Below are 24383 nucleotides of genomic sequence, written 5' to 3'. Positions count from 1 at the left end.
GTGTATGTATTACATAGAATGAATATACTAAGTAAGTCTAGTTGGACCCCTCTTCTTGTTCACTCTCTCCACTACCTGTCGGTTCTATAGCTAGCCTCCTTCTGAGCTCAGCTTCCTAAATTCTGGTGTAGCAGGGGTCGTGTCACGTGTGTTACACTGTTGTTGGAATGTTCTAGAAATCTGTGTGTGAGTATGTGTGTATGTGTGTGTATGGTCACTAGGTGCTGTCGTGTGCCTAGAAAGCATTCCTTGAGTTAGAGTGTGTAAACATGTTTAGCATTGCTCGATTCTCGCAGACACAATACCTCTGACTTGCTGCTTCTATCTGTCTGTCTATCTATCTGTCTATCAATCATGTTTTCTATAATTAATTGTATTTATAATACGGAGTCCTAACATATATATATATATATATATATATATATATATATATATATATATATATATATATATATATATATATATATATATATATATATATATAATCATTAACCGTTGAGGTCCACTGCAAAACACACCTATCCCTACCGAATCATGTACGATACAGCCAATGCATCTACCCAGTGGCTTAGGCTGTCTGATAGAGACTGTATGTAGGGTGAGCAGTGCATGTGAGTGTAATTGTAATGTTTGCGTGGCTTTGGATGTGTGTATAGTCTGTGAACCAAGTGTAATCGGCCTGCCTTAAACCGACTGGGTGCAATCATACTAGTATGCGACAGTGATTGTACCACAGCACCTCTTATGTCTGCCAAAGCGGTCAGTGGCTCAGTGAATGCTTCGAAATGTTTATACAACTCCGACGGGAGGCGAACCCGCGTCCAGCAGCGTGCAGAACGTACACTCTACCACTGTACCACAGAGGCTCCATATTATATATATATATATATATATATATATATATATATATATATATATATATATATATATATATATATATATATATATATATATATATATCCCATTGGAGCCCGGTGTCCGAAATACTGGACAGAACCGGGGTTTTTCAAGTCTTTGTAAAGTAGGGAACCCCTGGGTAGGGACCTACGAGCTTCGCGACTATGAGCCGATAGGCGGAGGGCGGTACGCTCAGTACCCACCCAACGCCGTGCCTCACCCAGCACCCCTGGGATCCAATGGGATAAATATATATATATATATATATATATATATATATATATATATATATATATAATATAATATATATATATATATATATATATATATATATATATATATATATATATATATATATATATATATATATATATATATATATATATATATTAACTCTCCTCCTCTTACTGACTCCCTTCAACCTGTCTCTTCGCAGCTCTGTTGCATCTTTATCTCTTTTCTATTGCTACTTTAATGGTCACTGCTCCTCTGAACTGTCTGCATGCATTCCTCCACCTCTACGACGAGCGCGTAGCACCCGTCTAGCAGCAAATTCTCATCCCTTTTCTGTCCAACTCTCTAATGCAAGAGTTAACCGTTACTCCTAGTCCTTCATTTATGCAACAGGTCAACTTTGGAACTGTCTCCCTCTGTCTGTATTTCCTGCTGCCTATGATCTCCAATCTTTCAAACGCAGTGTGTCCAATCATCTTGAAATGAACGGATCTTGAATTTGGCTCTCTCTTGTATTTTGTTTTTCTCTTGGAGGGAACTGTTACTGCGGGCTCATGGCCTTTGGTTCCTTCTTCCTCGCATAATATATATATGCATCCATCATCCAGTCCTATTGCCCCATGAGGAGCGTAGGAGCCCGGTGCTAGGTAAGTTGGTCCTGACATTTAAGATGAGAATGACCAGCCTCATTCATCCCTGAGTGGCATTACGTGAGCAATAATCCCCAACCACCCCTTGGATATAAAAGCTTCACCGACTCAGTCTGATTGGAGCGCCGTAATTATCCACTAAACCATTACCGGTAGGAGCCATAATTTGGTTACTTTGTTACCACCCAGTGTAGTAAATGGTTTCCTGGTGTACAGGGAACTTTTTGGCTTGCCACTCAGTTTTGAGTCATCCACAGGCAGAAGGAAATGGAAAGAATGAATCTAGAAAGACAAGAAAGGGAGTGTAAAGTCACCCGTAGGCAGAATGCTGTGGAAAGAATGAAGTAAAGAAAGACAGAAGAGGAAGGACTGGAGGAAGGAAAGGAAAGGGCAGACACCCGAGAGCAGTACTACAACGAGGGAGTGGACGGTGAGCGCCCCACCTACCACAATATATATCTATCTATCTGTATCTATCTATCTATCTATCTATATCTATATCTATCTATCTATCTATCTATATATATATATCTATATCTATCTATCTATATATATATATATATATATATATATATATATGCAATCGCTTTGTGTTAAGTGGGTGCATAAGAGGCGTTGCGGTATTAAAGGCAGATTGCGAGATAATGCTATTTCATGTATATGTGTGAATATTATTGTCGGGGAGAGCATGTGGAGATTGTCATGCGTGGAAGGATTGATCTTGTGGGTCTCTTCAGTGGGTGGAAGAGTTTTGTTTCTTGGGGGACATGTTACGTGCTGGAAGTGGGGCTGGAGTGAGGAGCTGTCTTAAGAAGTTCGAGGAGAAGTTGCCTCTCCTGACAATGAGAGAGTTCTCTTTCCGTGCTAAGGGATCTTTGTATGTGGCATGTGTTAGGAGAGCATGACCTGGGCAGTAAGGCAAGAGAAGGGGATATTCGTAGGCTCACAAGTACAGAAATGACCATGATTAGGTGCATGTGCAATGTGTCCTTGTATGAAAGGCCTGAAATCACTAGGTTCATGATGGAAGAGTTGAGAAGAAGGATGGGACTTGAGTGTATTGATGTGGTGATAAGGAGGGGTAGACTGAGATGGTTTGGGCGAATGGAGAGGATGGAGGGATGACAACTGGGCACAGAAAATGACTGAGTTAAATGAGAAATGTAAACGTTGCGGGTTGGGATGTGAGAGGCAGATCGAAATAGACCTTGGACAAGGTCATAGAGTGCAACCTCAGGGATAATGGAATGAATCGGGTGGCTGCCAGAGGCCACGCAGCATGAAGCGACGCTATAATGTGGACAAGGCCGACGCATGCATGTTGGAGCCTTTATAAACAAAATATATATATATATATATATATATATATATATATATATATATATATATACACACACACACTCACACACAAGTATCCACATAAATATGGAGTTTTTCTGTAACTCCTCTGCATGTAATGACTGACACTCGTTTTTCTTCTTCCTCTTTTAAGCCAGTCATGATAAGCCCAGAAACAGTCTGTGGGGTCTGTTGATTGGCTGATACAGTATTAGGCGTCGCAGCAGACAATGAGATATTCTCGATCAGTCTGACATCAATGTTCGGTGTTTCACACAGTTCATTCGGAATGTACATAATTTGTTTCTTATTACATCATTATATTATATACATTGCACTGTACCTATGACAGTCACTGCCATAAAACAAGGCGTGAGAAGCGCCAAGAACAATGGATACGGGATGGTAATGACCTCTTTCCCTCAGTCGGTATTACGGGTGCCTGCTATCCCACCACTCCCCCACCAACCCTACCATCCCATTTTACTCCGTTGTGTAGACCATTCATTGGCGTCCGTTCATTCGTTTCAAATGACTTGAGTTAAATGAATACCCTTTAGAAGAAGATACTAGTACATCCGTCTTTTCGTTGGCAACATCGCTAGAAATAGCGTCTAGGGTGAGGACGATTAGGTGAGGGGGGAAGTGATTGTTATTGTTGGAAAAAGGGAGTTGTCATGTATTGCAATCTCTGTATTGTCCTGTCACATTGTTTTCTCCCAGAGCCACACTACCACGGAGGAAGAGAAGTAATGTATCAGCTGCTGATGAGAGAAGCAGAGGTTTTAGAGCTCACGTTTCACTCACTGAGTATGTGAATCATTTGTGAATTGTTCTACTGCTGGACACGCAACAAAAGAGTGAAATACATTTTGTAAGCACAGGATTATGTCTATACGTAGCCATAACACAGAAATAAAGTATAGCTTCGTAAAGGAAACATTGTGCAAATATAAAATACTTGTGGCACTGTTACATACCTCAGATAATCTTTGATATGTATGTCAGCTTCAACCTGTTGTCCATACTATGGTTATGAATAGGGTTTGCCCAATAGGTATTCTTTTTCATTGAGGAAATGTAGCCTAATCAAATGCAATAGGACCATTTGTTCTCTCTACACCGATCAACAGTTCACGCGGTAACCTGATAAAATGCAAACTATAAGAGAAAATTGATTGGTCAAGTAATCAGTGATTACATAATGGGTGTGTTACCCCATTCCGTTACATAAAATACAGTGGTTATATTTGCTCTAGTCTTTTTAGTTTTTATATATGAGGATGGACATGTATTATGATATATTCATTCATTTCATGCAAACAGTGGCTAAGCCCTCTCATGATCGGGACATATTCTACACATAATAACGCCACATGTTGTTTGCCTGACAGGACGTCGTTGAAGCCTTAGAGTGTTGACTCCATCAAAGACAGACAACTTTGGCATTCTATCCCTGCTACCAGCAAACCATCTTATAACTGTGAATGTATCTATGGAGGTTAGGCTATGTGCTACAGTAAATATTAAATTACCCTGATGGAGTAGGAAAAACATTGTATCTCAGTCCTTCATAATATTACAGAGAGTATATTAAAAGTGCTTACTGCAAAAATGAGGATCCCAAAATATTCCTAAGGAGCGCAGAGAGATTACCAATACAAATAGAGCTTTGTAGCTGATGCGGAGCGAGGTTACGTCTGTACAGGGTTCTGCGCCTGACGTGAAACAGGCGGCACTAGTGAAACAATTACGACGATGAGAGTAAATCATCGATGTTATATTAACAAAGCATTTATTTTGGAAGATGGAATATTTGTGGTATCAACCTAACTTTTTACTGAAATTACAGCATATATGTTGTCTTTCACCTAGCTAAAAAAATACGTCAGGTAAAAGCTATCCATGTTCAATACCGATCGCAGCTATGCGTATGAACAAAGTATGAAATCCAGCGGCAAAGCCATCCACAAGTGCTTCACGACCACAGAGAGTAAAACTATGAAACTGTATCTTCTCGTCAGAGTGCAACTGGTTTTCTTCCTCTATGTTAATGAGACTGTGGGAGTATGGATTGTGGTGGGACAATGCAGCGGTTGCATAGGGAGACTAACAATGTTACGTCTAGGCAGTTGTCATCATTATTTAGCATAACTCATTTTATGGTTATATTACATATACAATACGTGGCAACTCGCTACTCCAGCACCAACACCCCCTTCGCATAATCCTCCTCAGTCCTCACTCCCAACCTTCTTTCCAACACTTGTTAAGTATGAGTGTGCACCCATCTCGTTTTATGTGCATGGAGATGTAGCCTTTAGTGGTCCTTAATGCGTGTTTATGCAACAACCAGAACCATCACCACACGCTCAAACTTAAATTTGACATATATGCACTTTGGGCTGATATATATTCATTCATTCATGCTTCTCTCTGTCATCACTGAACCACAGTCCCGGTTCTTTTTGTCTTCCACAGATGCTCAAACCTGACAATCTTATCATTCGTCTCCATTCTTTCACCTACTGCTACTCATTTCCGCCTCACACAGTGCCATCACGTCATACGTTCCTTCTATAAACCGTCTACTACTTCCAGCTACATTCATTCTCTATTAACACCTCTTAACTTTTCAAATGATTATACCAGCCAGCCTTGATATACTGGGCATGTGGTCCATATTCAAGACTTCTACTAGCGTTCTGGGTATGATATAAAGAGGGGTACGGTATTCCCGATTCACCCCAGTGTCTCACATTTACCAGCTTTTACACTAAGCATCGAATACATGGGCGGTAATTTTTTTCCCTGGAGCCCAGTTTTGTAATGTAAATGTTGTTTCTAGTTACCTCTTGAAAGTAGTTAATTCTTTGTAAAAGAATAATTTTCAGTTATAATCCAATGCCATAATTTGAAACACTTTACATCCGAGATAGGTGTTCATTCTAGGACAATGTGAGGGTTTCCAGTCAGGAATAAAATCAATTTATTGCAGGCCAGAGAATTATGCATTATGTTATTAGCCCCATTTGTATAACAAATACCTCACACTGATGACGTAGCTACGTTTTGTGGCATCCTTGCTAACCCAGCTCAGTTTTACTTTTTATTAAAGACATTTTTTGACATTTAGAGGCTTCATAAACATAGCCATCACCAATCCTTTCCATACAAAAGGCCTTCCTCAAGCTAGATAAAAAAAAAAAAAAAAAAATGAAATTGAAATATCCGTACCCCTCAAATGATCAAATGACCGAACACGTAACTTGGGTTGTGACCTTAACTTTCGACCTGTTGTTCTTATATATGAACCACTTCATTCATGCTTGACCCTCAACGTTTCCGCCTAGTCTGGCCAATATTATACCACTACCTTTAACAACATTTGCCCTACTGTTCCCAAAACTGAATCTCTTCATCCTTGGCTGACTCTCAGTCCTTCTATCTAAACTGACGTAAAAGAATAAAAGCCGCTTGGGTAATAGGGTAAAACGTTTGATCTTGCCTTTTGACCATGACCTTTGACGGATTGTTTTTAAAAAGGAACTCCTTCATCCATAGTGTACCTACAGGCCAGGAGATGGTCTTCCTCACTGGGTGAATGGGACGGTGTATTGATGGACGGATGGGTGGGTAGCTTAGGGAAAACGTGTCCTGCGGGGAATGCATAGTGTTACTAGGCCCATGGTAGGAACGGGACCGTGTGCAGGGATAAATTGTTGAGGAAAATGGGCCCAAGTGGGAACGCTGTTTCAATGGGTAAACAAGGTCTGTGGAGGAAGTGGGTCCATTTAGGGATTTAGGGTGCACCATGGTTTGAAAATGGTCCTTGGGGAAAAACAGGCCCATTAATAAAAAAAAAATGGAGGGGAAATAAGTCCATGGTGGGAATATCTCCTTGGGGGAAACAGTCCCTGCTAGAAAATACAAAGACATGAAGGAAAAATAGGCCTATGGTGGAAAATACGGTAGATTCTGTTGGGACAAAACGAATCATTCATGGAAAATTGGTTCATGCCGAAAAAAATAGATCCAATGGGTTAAAAAGACGTACTGGAGAAATAGATCCATGTGAGAATGCAGGTTCAAGGGAGAAAATTTGTCTTTGGGGAGAACTGGTCAGTGATGGAACACAAGTCCATGGGAGATATTATATCAAGGGAGGAAATGGGTTCATAGGAGAAAATGGAGCCAGGGGTAAAACTAGATCCATGGATGAAATTGTCAGCGCAATGAAGGTATGTCCATTGGAGGAAAACAGATGGGTAGGGAGATGAGCCTTTGGAGTGTAGCACGAGACAGGCATATGTGCTAGTCTTTCTAAAACAGACTTGTTTATAAAGGTACAGTTTAAAAGTGTTACCGTATGTAGACTACAAAATAAATGGTCTATTTTTACATACTGTATGTAGTTAAGGTATGTATGTAGTTGATTTATGAATGCATGTAGCCTACTGTGCACATGCATGTAAGGTAAATAGTTCGTGTGTGTGTGTGTGTGTGTGTGTATGTGTGTGTGTGTGTTGCTTCGTAAATCTTGCTAGTCTCACTTCCAATTTTTTCAGCAAAGTGTCCTTAGATACAAAATGGTTGTACATCTTTGCCCTACTATTATTTTTAGGGCTTCACACCATAGTGTAGAAACCTACTGTGTTTGCTCAGTTTCCTTCAGCTCTCTCTCTTCCAAATGCTCCTCAGTTTAGTGTCACTTCTTTCTCCAGTGTTTGAAGGCACACCAACCGGACAGGGCCTATACAGGGGTTAGGTTCAAGAGGATTTTGGAATATCTTGTTCACATAATAACATTCAGGGATGAGTGGCCTGTAATTCTTGCCTTATATGTATTGAGTAAGAAGCCTCGTATCGGGTCTCTAGGCTTTAGTTCGGGCAATAAAATAGTAATGAGTAAAAAGAAAAGTGTGATTAAAAATTAAATGTTTTTCACCAATTGAAAACAGTACTACATATACGAAGCATGTTTCTGAATTTTTCAGCCCGAGGCACGTGTCCCGGGTTGAAGAGAATATCAGTGTCAGGCAATGTAAACAAAACCTACGTCCTATAACTGAAGGGGTTAACATAGAGTAAGGATGGTGTCCAGCTGTCCATCTAAATTATCAGTTTTCTGAGGCAACGACTGAGGTATCCATTTACTATAGACCATCTCCTTCAAAACATACTCCCCCCTCTCCAAAAAAAAAAAAAAAAAGCATGATGCACTCCTGGAACTTCGAAGTCATTCATTTACTGAAGACACATAGCGAGGGAGGAGTATGAGGTAGTATTGGGTGAGAATTGAACGCTACTCCATTATCATAAAACTGTCTGTTTGTATGTCTCTGGCATTCCAATCTACGTACCTCAGCAAAAACAAGTTTTCATCTTCTTGCCCATCAAATTGCAATAGTGTTATCTGCTACACGTGGAAAATTACTTCTATTGTGCCCGTATTATTCAACCACTGATATCTTACCTGACAGCAAAATTGCAACTACAATCGTACCATCGAGTTTTAAGTTCATTTCTTAGTAACATTTTACGTCCTTGCAAGAGAAGATTATTTGCTGCATGCCATACACCTTAACGTGTCATTACCGGGACACTAATACCCACCGAGTATAAAAGAAAAAATAATGCTACTTTTTCTTTTCCTATTGATTTGACGCCATTAACATAAATACTTGTGACTGAGTGACATATCCTAATGAAAATGTGTTTCTCAACCTCTTCACTATTAGGACACAATTCTGATCAAGGTTTTCATGTTAAATGATTTTAAGTTTACGAGAACTGCTAGAAAACATAAATGTAGGCTGGGCTATGTCTAGCTCCAACGGGGTAATATACTTGATTATAATCTATAATTATAGATAGATAGATAGACAGATAGATAAATACAATCAGCAATTGCAAGCCCACTGCTAAACAAAGGCCTCCCCCAGCCTTTTCCACGACTTCCTTGACTGAGCCAATTTCTGCCACCTTTTGCCTCTATTTTGTCTTATTCTTAGTTTATTTCTTAGATTTAACCCTAACTGTGGCTTCTAAGAAAGATGTGTCAGATGCTGTGTCAAGTGTAAAAGCCAATGTATGAATATTTCAGTACACGCAAAGCTACGTATATTACCTTCAGTACTACTAATACTCTCATTTCCAAAAGCATTGACATTATCGGTGTTTCACTTAGCACTGCCCTCAGCTGGACCTCTCATGTTAGAGCACTTGCTAAAACGTCTCAAAGAAACTTGAATTATTGTACAGAGTCCGTAAATTCTTCACTGGCGAGCAGTTAGCTATTATTTATAAGAGTCATGTGTGCTCTCAGCTAGAATATTGCTCACCCTTATGGAATAGATGTGGAGAGGTTGCATTAAAAGAACTAGATAACATTCAGAACAAAGCTGTTAGAATTATTAATAACCCTGCTATTATTAATAAAATACCTGCCCTACAAGTAGTAAGGAATGTTGCCTCCCTTGCATTATTTTACCGATACTCTTATAGCAAATGCTCAGACGAAGTTGCTTCCGTTGTGCCACCTCTCCATGCCTTCCCTTGTGCTACACGGGCATCTGGTAGCGCTCATGACTGGAATGTCGCGCACGACCCTGTGGTAGAATTGCTACCAATCAGAATTCTTTTATTCCCCGAACTGCATCTCTGCTGGAACTCGCTTCCCCGGAGTTGTTTCCCCCCAAACTTCAACCTATAGCTGTTCTATCCCAACCGTTACAGGTTTTTTATGAATGGAGGATGCCATTAATCTGATGTATGGATTAAAAAAAATTTTATTCATTTGTTTTTCCTTCCTCTATTCTGCTATTAAAGAAAAAACGACTTGATCATGGTTAACTGGTCCGCCATTACAGCAAAGACGAAACCTTAAAAAATCAAATAAAGCAATACGTGGGAATAAATGTTAGTTGGTTCAGGGCCCACAAGTTTACACCCACTTTTTTGCCTTATATCTGAATAATTACCTCTAAAAAGACTGGAGGGATTGAATCACAATGTTTACACGGATTCTGCTACTCTCTTCCTTGAACCAGACAAACCTTTTCTCTCACAACCTGCCGCGATAGCGAAGCCGATATTGTTTTCAGTTTGTCTGTCTGTCCGTCTGTCCATCTTTCTGTTAGCCCGATGACTTCGCAACTGCTCAAGATATCATCAAAAAATTTTTCGGGTGTGTAGCAGGGAAAAATCGATCACGAGTCCGAAATTGGTGAAAGTAGGTCAAGGTCTGTGTGTCTGTTACCAAGATAACTTTGCAACAGCTCAAGATGCAATCACACAATTTTACAGGTATGTTGTAGGGATGAAAAGCTACGAGTTCGAAATTGGCGAAAGTAGGTCAAGGTCAAGGTCATATTCCGAGCCGCGCTAGATATGTATCGGCTCTCGGGTGGTGTGATTTCCCGCTTGGGGGGCTTCAAGTATTTTTCCCATTTTTACTCGCCAACATTGTTATCACTGTGTTTTGTCTGTCAATACGAAATTCTCACGGTTAACTGTTCCTAACAATCAGCTTCTGTTCTTATGAGTACGACACTTCTCATGGCATTTCTCGTTCTTCTAGTAAATTTTACCCGGAAATTCTGTATGACCACTTCATTTTATTCTTAATTAGTACCTCAGTCAAATCAAAATGTTACTTCCGCCACTGGTATCTAAGGAGACATTATACAAGTGTGTGTGGAGTGCATAAAACGTTATTACATTACGAGGTTGTTTGTGTGTGGAAGACAGTCACCACGAGGCACCCCGTTACCATAGTAAACCAAAAGTGGTTACCCAGTGATCTGTCATACTGTCTGGTCACAGTAGTGTATTAACAACTATCAGCGGGGATTTAATGCAGTAACGTATTTGTATTATGCTAAAACCAAAAACAATAAAGCAAGATAAGGTAGAACTTTAAAAAACTGGACCCCGGCATTCCCATGCAGAAGTTGCATTCAACACAGGTACAGTATACGTTCGTCAACCGCATATGATATAAAGAAGCAAGAGGAAAAGTATATATATTGAAATTCTAAGTAGAGAGTAATTCAAAGAAATAAATGAACCCTAGAAAAACTAGCAAAATTTTAAGAGTACAGAGCACCATCAATGATGATGGAATGGTACTGACAGAGTTGGAGTGATGAAGTGGACTTGTCAGGTAGCTCAATAATGGTCCAGGCTCAGTTGTTTCATAATTAACTTAAATTAGAGCGATAGTGTGATGACGCTAAAGGATAATGGGTCAGAGGTGTATTGATGAATTGGTATACGCCACCTTCGTTGGTCCCAGTTGAAATATTTTTGTGACATTCGTGACCTCCGTCAGCCCGGAAAAATGATTCATCCGGCAAGGCCCTGGAACCAAGGGTGCTGGAAAATTGGTGTAATATCTGTAAATAATATCTGTCTATCTATCTATATACTGTATACTATCATATACTATACTACTATATACCTGTTCTTGTGTCTGACATTTATTTCCACACTGAAGCATGTCTCTTGCTACTGTACACATTATATTATTCATATTAAGAGACAGTGTGTTGTAGTGCTGAGTTTAGAATTAAAATGACACTTTAGTGTTGCGTGGTGTGGGAATAAAATGAGCGCTAAACCTGCGAAAGTCTGCATTCTCTGGTGTGAACATGAGGGTAAAGGGAAGGAGATAGAGAAATATCAATTGTATATATGTTTAAAGTCTTGGAAATATATTCGCCATATTGGTATATTTTAATGTAATCAGTACTACTTAATTGAGGTGTATAATGTGCATGGTAAAGTTGTGATACTTCTATTTATGTTTCAATCCCAGTTGTCTGTGGAATTTGGCACCTCTGTATTTATGCTGACCTAGGGCCACTCCCAGTGGGGAAGCAGGCCAGTTAGAGCAGAACGCACTTATCATTCAAACGAGAGGGACGTATTACTCTGACTTCTCTGTGTCGCAGTTGTATCTTTCTGTGGCCAATAAAGAGAGATAAATCTGCCCAGTTTTCTGTCACCTGCACACGCTACCTACCTATCATTCCTTCAACAGGATCTACACCGATTCCCACCATCTCCTGTGTGTGAAAGAGACATTGGTGGAGAAAGTGTCAGCCGGAAGTGACTTCGACCAGGCGGAATATTATATCCTGGTAACCTGCTTGGAACAGTGCAGTCACGCCTGAGCTGATACATAATATTGGTGATCACCTGTGTGGGGTTCCAACAAGCTGATACATACCTAGGCTGCTTCCCCAAAGAAAGGGAGGTAGCCAAGACAGGGTGACACACACCCAGTTCACTCATCCACACACATTCATTCGTACCTTAGCCCCAAGGGAAGAAGGGACATATCCTCACCGAACCACACCGCACGAGGGTCAACTGTGCAGTGCAATCAGCAACATCCACAGCAGGGCCCGACAGCGGAGCTGGTTTACTCCTACCACATCATAACTGATCCATCCCCTTACCCGCACCTGACCAAATTAGCGGATCAGACCAAATGTGGGAGACTATCCCCTCAGGGCTGCGTCATCATTTTATTCATTCACAATTTCTCTCCAATCATTCCTATCACGTGCAACCACTCTTCTTTGCACAACAGACACCACTCCTGCATCCAACGCTCTCTTCACACTGTCCATCCATCCTATTCGTGGTCATCCTGTCAGCCTTACACCTCTCACATCAGATCCAGTTATCGTTTTCACCAGTCGTTCATCATCCATTCTCTCCATATGCCCAAAGCATCGCAACACCATCTGCTCATATATATATATATATATATATATAATATGTGTGTGTGTGTGTGTGTGTGTGTGTGTGTGTGTGTGTGTGTGTGTTACTGTCAAATTGGGAAGCCCATCTCTGTACATAATGCCTAGGTATTCTATAGAATGCCTAAAACTTCAAGACAAAATATAGAATAAATAATCTGCACACATTCCCTAGGTATTCCGATTACCGAGTTTATTTTAGGCAACGTGTGAAAAACTAAACTGCAGCAAACAGGCAAACTGTGAAATCTGTCATTTCATTTAAGTTAGGTTAATTGCTCGTCTCCGCCCCGGAGGGTCTCGGGGACGGGTAACGTTTTCACTCGGTTTGTCTGTCTGTCTGTCTGTCTGTCTGTCTGTTAACAACTTTACTCTAAAACTGCCTGTGCGATTTTATCTAAACTTACAGGTATGATGGGCTATAATCTTCTGATCACCTGATTAAATTTTGGGCCAACTTGGGCCAAGGCCCAGGCTGTAGGCCCAAAAAATGTAAAAAATCGAGATGGTTAAAAATAGTTTTTTTTCGCCATACCTACTTTCAAATTCGTCATTTCGACACGAAACCAAAATCTAAAGGTGCATCCTATAGTATGCCTCATTACATCAGGGGAGTCACCCCCCAGTTAGCGGTAGGGGGGATCAGTGTCAGGTGGGTCTGGCCTAAAATTTCAAATGGGCGTAAAACCGCCAATTTTCACCCGATTTACTCCAAATTTGACATGTGACATCCTTGACTAGATGTACTTTTGTGTTTATACGTCAGTACTAAAATGACTGCCGGGGACTGTTTTGTTGTGACTTGGCATCGCTTCTTGTTTAGGCTGCGGTTAGGTTAGGTTGGGATAACCTAGGTTAAGATTGGGTTACGTTAGGCTTTGTTAGTAAAGTTAGGTTAGGTTAGATTAATTCAGATAAATGAACATAACAGCGTTCTTGTAAATTAACCTAACCTAACCTGACCTAACTTAGCCTAACGTAACGAACTTAACACTGATTATCCCAGCCTAACCCCCTGGTTGTCTATTGTACTATATTTGCCCCCTCCCCCCGAAAAAATGAAAAAACATTTTATAGGATACCTCGGCATTCTATTCTACAATTACACACACACACACACACACATACAAACACACACACACACACACACACACACACACACACACACACACACACACACACACACACATACACACACACACACACACACACACACACACACACACACACACACACACACATATATATATATATATATATATATATATATATATATATATATATATATATATATATATATATATATACACACACACACACACACACACACACACACACACGTATCACAATTGGATGGAAAGCTGTCGGTAATCTTAGAGACATGAAGAAATGTAATTTACTAAAATGTGTGAAATCAATCAATCAATCAATCAATCATTTCCTGTGGCACCCCACGGGATGCATAGGGCTTCAATGAACTCTCTCCACCAATATTTGTCTCTTGCCATCTCCTTCAGGTCCCACCAACACTCCTCTCCTGCTTCTTTTCTCATTGTCCTCAACCAGGTTTCCCTCGGCCTACCTCTACCTCTTCTTCCTCTAGCAGTCCACTTTGGCACATCCTGTATTAAACTACCTTCTTTTCTGTATATGTGCCCCAGCCACTTCCAGCGAGACAGTCTCACATATTCATTAACTGGTTCCACTCTCGTAATATCCCTTACTCTTGCATTTGTAACTCTGTCTTGCCACTTTACCCCAAGAATCCTTCTCAGTATTTTATTCTCAAATCCTAATACTTTCTGATCTGTTGCAATTGTACTGTACCATGACTCATGCCCGTAAATTAAAATTGGTCTAACCATGGACTTGTAAATTTTCACTTTAGTATGTACCGAAAGCATATTATTATTCCAAACAGATTTCAACATTCCGACAGCTCGCCAAGCCTGTCTAATCATCTCCTCAATTTCATTGTTTAATGATCCATTAGATGATACAATCGTTCCCAGATATTTAAAGTTTTCTACATTCTTCACCACATTCTTCCCAATTACACAATCGATTTGGTTCTCCACGTTCATATTAGTAATTTCAGTCTTTCCACAATTTATTACCAATCCCACTTTTTCTCCTTCCTCCACCAGACAATCGAGCACCCTCTGCATCTCGTAAATACTTCCACAAATCAGTACAATATCATCAGCATAGTCCAAATCCATGAGCTTCTTATTTTCTTTCCAGTTAATTCCTGCACCTGTTCTCCTTACAACCTTTTTCATAACATAATCCATAACCAAAACAAACAACAATGGCGAAAGAACTCCTCCTTGAATCACTCCTGACCTAACCTGAAATGGATCACTCAAAGAACCACCCACCATTATCTTACAAAAAGTACCTTCATGCAAGCTTTTAATAATATTTACAAACTTTTCTGGTATGCCATAGAATCTCATAATTTTCAACATAGCTCCACGTGAAACACTATCAAACGCCTTTTCAAAATCCACAAAACACATACTAAGTGGCATTTTCATCTCATTAGCTTGTTGCATTAGATGCCTTACAATAAAAATCTGATCATTACAACCTCGACCCTTTCTAAATCCCGCTTGTTTTTCTCTTAAAATTTTATCAATTACTGGCTCTATCCTGTTCAACAAGATTTTGGAAAAGACTTTTGCAACTACAGGTGTCAAAGTTATCCCCCTCCAATTGCCACACACACTTAAATTTCCCTTTTTTGGTATTTTTATAATCACTCCATTTTTCCACTCTTCTGGAATTCCACCATTATCCCAAGCCACATTAAAAAGTTTCAAAAGCACATTCATCAACTCGTCATTTTCCACCTTAAGCATTTCAGGGAATATTCCATCCTCTCCTGGGGCCTTAAAATTCTTTAACTCCTTTATAGATTTTGCTACCTCTTCCAAAGTTATATCCCCTGTTTCTATCTGCAAATCTCTCTTGGCTGGCAAAATGTCCTCTTCAGCTGGGATTGGTCTATTTAGAACAGATTCAAAGTTCTCTTTCCACCTTCCTTTTATATCCAGATCTTTAGTCATCAAATTACCATTTCTATCTCCTACAGGTATTTCCTTCCTTCTCTTTTCAGTCCCAGTTAACTCCTTTATGGCCTGATACGCTGCTTTTGTGCTCTGACCGTCATTTTTACTTAATTTAATTTCTGTCTCTGTTGCCTTTTCATCATATAGTCTCCTCTTATCACGTCTAACGAGTCTTTTTACTTCAGAATGTAAACTCCAATACTTTGTTCTAAGTACTTCAACTACCTGGCCATCAACATGTTGTTCTTCACTTCTTAACTTAGCCTCTTTCCTTTTCTGAATTGCATTCCATGTTTCATCTGACATCCACTTTTTCCTTCTCGCTTTCCCTTGTTCTTAATAGTAACCTTAGCACTTTCATGCAAAACCTCTTTTACCTCTCTCCACATTTGATTAATATCATTGTCTTCAGATTCCATCAAAGTCTGCAAGACTAGAAACCTGTTCCTACATTCCCACCGAAACTTTTCCCTCGTGCTCTCATCACTCCTCAGCTCATCCAAATCATAATTATTACCTCCTGTACAATTATCATTTTCGTTTCTCTTAAGTTTTATTTCAATCTTTGACACAACAAGTTGATGATCACTACCTATATCTGCCCCCCTCCTTACGCGAACATCTTGCAAATAACTCCTATGCCTTCTGCTAATTGCAATGTAGTCAATCTGGTTACAATATTTACCACATGGTGAAATCCAAGTAGTCTTATGTATTTTTCTATGCTCAAAGATAGTTCCACCAATTATAAGGTCATTTGCCAAACAAAAGCTTCCAAGTCGCACCCCATTTTCGTTCCTTATACCAACACCCTCCTTACCCATACAATCTTCAAAGCCATCCCTACTACTGCCAACAATCGCATTAAAATCACCAATGCAAACTAACACATCATGTCTTGCCACTCTATTCACTACATCCTGCAGCTTCTCATAAAAGTCATCCTTCATTTCATCAGCAGCCTCATTTGTCGGAGCGTACCCTACAACCATACTGATATTACCATGGTCAGATTTTAAACGAGCATAAAGCAAGCACTCATTAATTGGTTCAAACTCACATACTGCCTTACAAGCATCTGTACTCAGCAGTAACCCTACTCCTTGGTAATGATTTCCATCACTCCTACCAGAAACCAATATAGTAATACCATCTTCCAAATTCATTTTATCAACTCCAAGCAACCTCGTTCTGTAAGAGCACAAATATCCATCCTGTATTCCTTGAACACTGAAATAAGTTCTTCCATTTTACCAGCCTGATTGAGAGTTCGAACATTCCAGTTTCCTATTCTTAAGGTTCTTTTTGGATGTATAAACTTATTTCTACACCGTGGGATTCTTAGCACCCCCTGCCCACTTAAGGGCTGCACGGAACTGAGGGCCATTGCTTCGTCACCAGAGTTCATCAAGATTTCTTAGGCAGAAAAATATTTTACCCTGGAGCCAATGCCAGTGACTCGCAGGAACCAGACAGTGGAGAGAGGAAATTAACTAAATGAAAGTAAAATGCAGAGGGTTTGGACAGACAAAGTACAAGGGAAAGAAAGAGAGCAAAGAGAATGTAGACAAAAGTGTCCCTTTTAGTCACCTCTTACGACAAGCAGGGAATACTGGGGAAGTATGAACTTAAAATGTGTGAAAAGAAAAATATATAACGAATATATAATCCCATCTATTAGATACGGTTGTGAGACCTGGGAAATGACAAAATTGATGGAAAATCAACAAATCCGTTCTCAAAGAGCAATGGAAAGATCATTGTTGGGAATGTCTTTCAGAGAATGAAAAAGATCAGCTTGGGTGAGAGAGCAGACTAAAGCCAAAGCCATTAATGGTAAAAAAAAAAAAGAAAAAAAAAAGAAAAGAAAAAAAATGGGGGTGGACAGGGCATGTAGCAAGTATAAGAGAATAACCGATGGAGCAAGAGGCTGACTGACTAGACTTTAAGAGATTGTAAGCATAGTAGAAAAAAGCCAAACAAGAGGTGGAGAGATAAGATAGTGAAAACTGCATATAAAACGTGGCAGAGACTGGCTCAGTCGAGAAATTCGTGGAAAGGGATGGAGGAGGCCTTTGTTCAGCAGTGAAATTACAATGGTTGATGACTATATATATATATATATATATATATATATATATATATATATATATATATATATATATATATATATATATATATATATATATATATGCATAAATCACCTTGAAGAAATATATACAAACTGAGCATAGGAGATATGAAAACAGAGACAATGAGTTCTTTGCAGTAAAATTCGTTATCATAATCTGGGGTCGAAGTAGTTGAACACTGTTCGATTGGTCGAGATAAAAAACATAAATGTTCACCAAGAGAAGAGAAAATATGGAATATTATAAATTATTAATGTCATTCTTGCGGTAAACCTGTGTGTAGCAGTGGTGCGTGTACAGCTTAAGTGCATTGCAAGAGTTATGGCTGCCACTCATGTCTGCAAAGTTTTCCTGAATAGGGAAGTAATTTTTTTATGATGACACACGCATCTTCAGTATTTGAGGTTCTATGCCACCACACAGTCACCGCATGCACCTCAGGCTCAATACACATTTACATCGTACAACTCAACTGGCACTCGCACATCACATACACCTCACTGCCATAAAGCACGAACTCGCCTCATATTCCCCGTTTCACATCTTACTTCCCTCATGAACTTCACTCTTTTACCATATTCTATGCACTGTCTCTTGTAACACACTTCATGTACTTCACGCCTTCTACACATTTGCACACTTTATACACCTAACTTATCAACCACCCACTTCGTTCACCCCACTCTCAAATCATCTTCACAATCATCATCATCATCAACAACAACAACTGAAGGCTCCCCAAGGGGGGAGTAACACCTGCCGCAAGCCGATACATATCTAGCGGCTCGAAATATGACCTTGACCTTGACCTACTTTCACCAATTTCGAACTCGTAGGAGATTTTCATCCTTATTACACAGCTGTAAAATTTTGTGATGATATTTTGAGCGGTTGCGAAGTTATCGTGCTAACGGACACACGGACAGATAGACGAACTGAAAACAATACTCGTAAGGAATTTTCATCGCTACTACACACCTGTAACGTATTGTGATGATGTTTTGAGCGGTTGCGAAGTTATCGTGCTAACACACACACACACACACACACACACACACACACACACTGAAAACAATACCAGCTTCGCTATCGCGGCTGGTAACTCCCAATCTTGTTTTCCCCCTCAGAGGTTGGTTAAAAACAAAAGGGGAAACTAGACAGGCACTCACTGGAGCACATCTCTTGGACAAGGGCAACTTAATTTCCAAACCATTCTTCATGATGGGTTAGGTTTCCTCATCACTGACGATGGTTTTGCAAAAGGTGTTTTCTGGACACAGAATCTGTAATACGATCCGGATCGGTCCCAGAAGTTATCCGATTATTCCCTGGGGCATCGGCTATCTACCCACGAAAATTGGTCCAAATTTCTTTTAGTTTTTGAGTAATTCTACTAACAGACAACAAACAAACACGGGTGAAAGCATATTTTCCTTGTCCGAGCGAACAAAACTTCAGCACATCCTCAGCAAAAGATCTCGGAGTGTGGTCGACTGATAAGGCCTCATACGTGCAGCCTATAGGGTTTCGTCCAAACCATGGGGTGACAACAGAATCTGTGGGTGTACGGTAAAGGTAACAGCTGGAAAAATTACCCTTGTGAGATGCAGGTTTCGATTCTTATCTCAGTGACATTTGATATTCACTCTCATTTCGTGGTTTGAGTAACAATGAAATGGCAGCAAAGGTCATCACGGAGTGCGGTAGCATTCCGTAAGTAGGAATGGCGCAGCTTCAAAATGGCGTCCTGTACTGTAGGGTATATTATGGAACATTCGTGCGAAAACGGTCGCAAAACCCAGTTCTAAGCTTATGAACCAAAAGACCGTTGCTATTCAAGTGCAAAACTACTTGCAGTCTTGCTAACCTTCGTAGGAAACGCAAAATCGAACTGCGATAATATCGATTTTGTTCTTTCTCTTTCATCAGTCATAACAAAAAAAAAAAAAAAAAAAAAAAAAAAAGCGTACGCGAGCGTACTATACACCAAAAACGTTGCTTGTCAAGTATAGATGTTTCTTTTCGTATTTAGAAAAGCATTCAGGCTACCGTTCGCGAGTTACGACCTGAAAACTGCATCGCAGTCACCCGTAAGTACGCCAATTTGCACGATATTAGCTACAGCTCGCGTAGGGTCATAGGACGTACCAAAATACTTCGTATTGCAAGTAGGTTGTCTCGTAATAGTTTTTTCAGGATGCTAAGCATGTAACAAATAAAATCTGGTTTTTGTTTCATGCGTAACTATACTCCCACAAAAAAATCATAAACCAGAAAACGAATATGTACTTTTACAATTATTAAGTTGAAGGAATGCCGAAAGTGCACAGATAAGAGATGAAAAAATCGCTGAAACAAGAGAGTATCCAGGATGGTAGGAGATTTGGAGACCTATACCCATTAGTACAGTACATTCCACCAGCTGCAAGTTTGTGGCTAATGTGTGGAATACAGTAATGGGTATAGGTCTCCAAATCTCCTCCCATCCTGAATGCTCTCTTGTTTCTGTGCCTTTTTTCATCACTTATCTGTGTATTTCTGCAATTCCTACTTATCATTCTAGATTTTTTTTTCTGTATATACACAACCTGGGACCATATTCTCCACGGCATAGATGTCTTTATAACAACTCTTCCTTAGCTGAGCACTTAACATATAAAAGTTTATTATTTTCTGTAAAACACACACACACACACACACACACACACACACACACACACACACACACACATACGGATCATTTTACACTCTTCAACTCAAGGACGTGCTTCGATGTTTTTATACATGATACCTCTCCAAAAGTATCGGTCTCATTCCTCATCGATTTAGTGTGACACCAAGGACGAAGACTTATGAACAATAACTGTACAGAAGAGGATTATGTGTGTCGTATGGGAGAGTTATCAATTAGACACATCCTGTAATTATTGCGTGTCATAGTGTCCATGTTATGTATAGTAATATAGTAAACTAGAGCAATATATCAATAGGGTTAGGGTTATTTCGTGAATGACGGTAACAATGCCTCGGTCTATCGTCTTTGGGTTTCTCTCTACGACCGTCTTTGGTTTCTCCATTGGCACAGGAGGGCATATGGTGCTTACTGTCTTCATGCATTGAGGAACTTTTGGCTATCCATCTAAAATTTTATTTTTTTGAATGAGGCGTGCCTTCTTCATCGTTTAAGGTTAGTTGATGTACTGTTTTGAAATACATGGTTCTTCTGCTGTTTTTTTTTTTATTTTGTTAAGTTTCGCCATAAAAATAGTGAAGCTTCTTGTTTTCTTTATTATTTTTTTCCTTGCACTTTTTTCTTTGATCATTATCATATTACACATGAAGGTGCCCTACGGTAACCCAAGTCCCAGTGCCAAGTATATATGAGCTTGACCAATTTTTGAAAGTGGTATACTCATTTTTATATAAAAATGCATATTTGGAGTCGAAAATATCTCAGAAACTAATTGAGATACAGATATTTGGTTGATAATCCTACGATAAATATGTTTGGTGAATAATTATGGCACAGTATTTTGCTATTTAGTCTAGTGGAAAATTCTGATTTCAAATCTGCTCGGTGTTTTCTTTGAAACACGTTCTAGAGAAAAACGCAAAAGCTTTAAAGTTGTAACTTTCCACATATATAGCTGTGGTCGCTCTTATGATCTGAAAGGAATATGGTCACAGTTGTGCATATAGTTAGCCAGTTATTGAGCCAAAAGTAAAATTTACGCATACGTTCTTCGACACCTTTGTTTTCAGATCCCTTGTCAGTGTTACACAATAAGTTACCTTAGGGTCTTTAGATGGTGTTTATATTAAACATACTTTACCATATGGAGGAGCTTCTTTGTCTTGCCTACGCACAAAGGATGAGTAAGTAATTAATATTGGTAGTAATATTAGCTCGACAGCCGTGAACGTAAGTTGTTCATTGCAACTACCCGAATAGTTTATTCACATATGGTATTTCGTGATGTCTGTAATGAAAATGAAAGCAGCTTGCTAATCCTCTTAGGTCGCACTCCATTCTGAACACTTGCAACAGGATATATATATATATATATATATATATATATATATATATATATATATATATATATATATATGTGTGTGTGTGTGTGTGTGTGTGTGTGTGTGTGTATAATAAGTGCGGAATAAAAGTTGCTTATGAGACAGTGTGAATTGTTTATTCTGTACTGATAATGAATCGTGTATGAATTTATGTTCTGGTAACTCAAGTACAAGAAAGACGTAAAAGTTATGCATGACATCAATAATCATGCGCAGTGAACACGTGTGTCCTCCCAGTTCCGATTTATTCATGAAAGAAAAAAAAAAATGAACTTAGCAGGTGTGTCCTAGATACGACGTATTTGATGCCCATGGAAACAAAACTATCATTTGCTTGAAAGACGATTTGTACTATAGCCTAACTTAGTTTAAAATATCAGCCTAACTCACTCTAATATAATGTAACCTAATCTAGTCTTTCATAATTAACCCTAGCCATACATAGTCCAATGTAACTTACAGAAATCATGGATACGACAAGTACTGAACTTGTGAGACCTAACCAAGCCTGACCTGGGCAAAGCTAAGCTTACCTAATTTAACCTAACCTGAAGTGAGTTGACCTAAGTTAACCTAAACTAACCTACCATAACATAACCTGACAAGTTGACCTGACATGCCCTAACGGAAACTGACTTTACCATACTTATCCAAACCCAACCTAATCTAACAGATCCTAATCTAACTTAACCTACCTATCCTACCCTAGTCTAATCTAATCAAGCCTAACCTAATCTAGCCCGACTCGATGAAATCTAACACAACTCGACTTAACTAAACCAAGTCTATCCCAACCAAACCTAACTTAACGAAGGTAAACAAGTCATTTGCTTGAAATACATAACAATTCACTGAAAAATGAGTGACCCATATGCATACTGTACAATAGGGTGTAGTGTCGTGACTATCAGGAGGCACATTTCAGGTTTTGTGCAACTGACAGGCTTAAATTCGAAATGAACCTCAGAGTTATCTGCCACAGGCGGAACACTTCCTTTTCTACATGTAAATAGGTATAAAAATCACTTTGCGGTCGTTACTTCGGAGTGCTTTACACACTGAGATTTGAGGTGACATTTGACCCATATGTTATCCATCTGACCAGAAAACATTGAAACAACGAATAAAATGAACTTTTGGAAGTGTATAGAACCATATTTGATGCCCAGAAAAATATTTAAACCTGTGAGGATGCACTGTATTCTTTTTCATTTCAGGCTATTGCTTAGGCATAAAGATGTAGGTGGAATTCAGTTTTTTGATATTCTCATGCCTGTTCTCATGCTTTTTTTGCTACGCTTCATGCTGATAATTTACGTAATTTTCAGGTTTGTGTTGTGATACTCAGTTTTACTTAATTATTAAAATGAGTAAGTAAAGAACACGAGCTACTGCCAAACACACTGTCTTTGGTTCTTCACTATCAGAGCGTGTTCTCTCTGAACTTTTAACCCCCGTACAAATTGCAAGACGTTTCCTCTTGTTAAAGGAGAACAAATATACGAGCAACTGGAGTATTATTCCAGATTTAGCCCGAACACTTACTGGCGTTTGGAGACGTGCAAACATTCCAACACAGTCGATAAAAAATGTGAAGACTACGCTCCTTCGTTTCATGGAAGAATACTTACATGCATCGAAACAAGGCATGCATGGCGCAAAAACCAAGAATTTGGTTGAAAAACTTAATCATTTGTTTGATATACCTGCGTGCCAATGTGATGATATGTTTGAGTGTCGCTGTGAAAAGGAGAGGAAAGTTGCGCGACGACAGCATGCCTTTCTAATCGAGCAAAGAACGATACGGAATATGCAGATCAGTGGAGTAGAACCGGAGGTGGCCAACATCAAGAAGCTAAGGAAGGCAAGAGAGGATCGGATGGAAGAAAGACAAGAAGAACAGAGAGAAAAAGGGAAAGGGAAAGAGGTAGCATCCTCTGCAGATGTGGTTGAATTTACTCCAGCAGAATCAGCCTCAAGTGAATAAAGATTTGAAGGTGAGTGGATAGGCGATACTGCAAAGCAGAGAAACAGAAATATTACACGAACTCCTACTTTAACTTTGGAATCAGTTCTGAATTGTGTGTCGAATAGGGCTGCTGCAGCTATCGGTACCTACACATAGTTGACTATGGCATCATTAGTTCTGGAGATCATGGAAATGTAACTGACCATCACAAAATATGGAGAGAACGGCAGAAGGTAAGGAAG

This window comes from Coenobita brevimanus, chromosome 44 (assembly GCF_032717465.1).
Source record: "Coenobita brevimanus isolate Jiangsu-jjx chromosome 44, ASM3271746v2, whole genome shotgun sequence".
Lineage (NCBI taxonomy): Eukaryota > Metazoa > Arthropoda > Malacostraca > Decapoda > Coenobitidae > Coenobita > Coenobita brevimanus.
This window is presented reverse-complemented; position numbering follows the sequence as displayed.